The sequence below is a fragment of the Galeopterus variegatus genome, unplaced genomic scaffold (assembly GCF_000696425.1).
Source record: "Galeopterus variegatus unplaced genomic scaffold, G_variegatus-3.0.2 Scaffold14389, whole genome shotgun sequence".
Taxonomy (NCBI): domain Eukaryota; kingdom Metazoa; phylum Chordata; class Mammalia; order Dermoptera; family Cynocephalidae; genus Galeopterus; species Galeopterus variegatus.
This window is the reverse complement of record NW_007740500.1, coordinates 4,026-4,906: the sequence shown is the minus strand read 5'-3', so window position 1 is coordinate 4,906 and position 881 is coordinate 4,026.

The following is an 881-nucleotide window of genomic DNA, read 5'->3' as shown; positions in this document are numbered from 1 at the left end:
TAAAGCTGGAGGCATAATACCTGACTTTAAACTATACTACAAAGCTATAATAACCAAAACTGTATGGTACTGGCATAAAAACAGACACACTGATCAATGGAATAGAATAGAGAATCCAGAAATCAACCCACACAGCTACAGCCATCTGATCTTTGACAAAGGCACCAAACCTATTCACTGGGGAAGGGACTACCTCTGTAGCAAATGGTGCTGGGAGAACTGGATATCAATATGCAGGAGAATGAAACTAGACCCATACCTTTCACCATACACTAAAGTCAACTCAAAATGGATTAAAGAATTAAATATACACCCTGAAACAATAAAATTTGTTAAAGAAAATATAGGAGAAACACTTCAGGAAGTAGGGCTGGACACTCACTTCATGAATATGACCCCAAAAGCAGGGGCAACCAAAGGAAAAATAAACAAATGGGATTATAACACACTAAAGAGCTTCTGCATGGCAAAAGAAACAATTAACAGAGTTAAAAGACAACCAACAGAGTCGGAGAAAATATTTGCAAAACATACATCTGACAAAGGATTACTATCCAGAATATACAGGGAACTCAAACAACTTTACAAGAAAAAAACAAGCAACCCAATAAAAAAATGGGCGAAAGAGCTCAGTAGGCATTTCTCTAAGGAAGATATACAAATGGCCAACAGACATATGAAAAAATGCTTAACATCACTCAGCATGTGGAATATGCAAATCAAAACTATACTGATATACCATCTCACCCCAGTTAGGATGGCTAAAATCCAAAAGACTCTGAACGATTAATGCTGGCGTGGTTGCGGAGAAAAAGGAACCCTCATACATTGTTTTTGGGACTGCAAAATGGTGCAGCCTCTATGGAAAATGGTATGGAGGT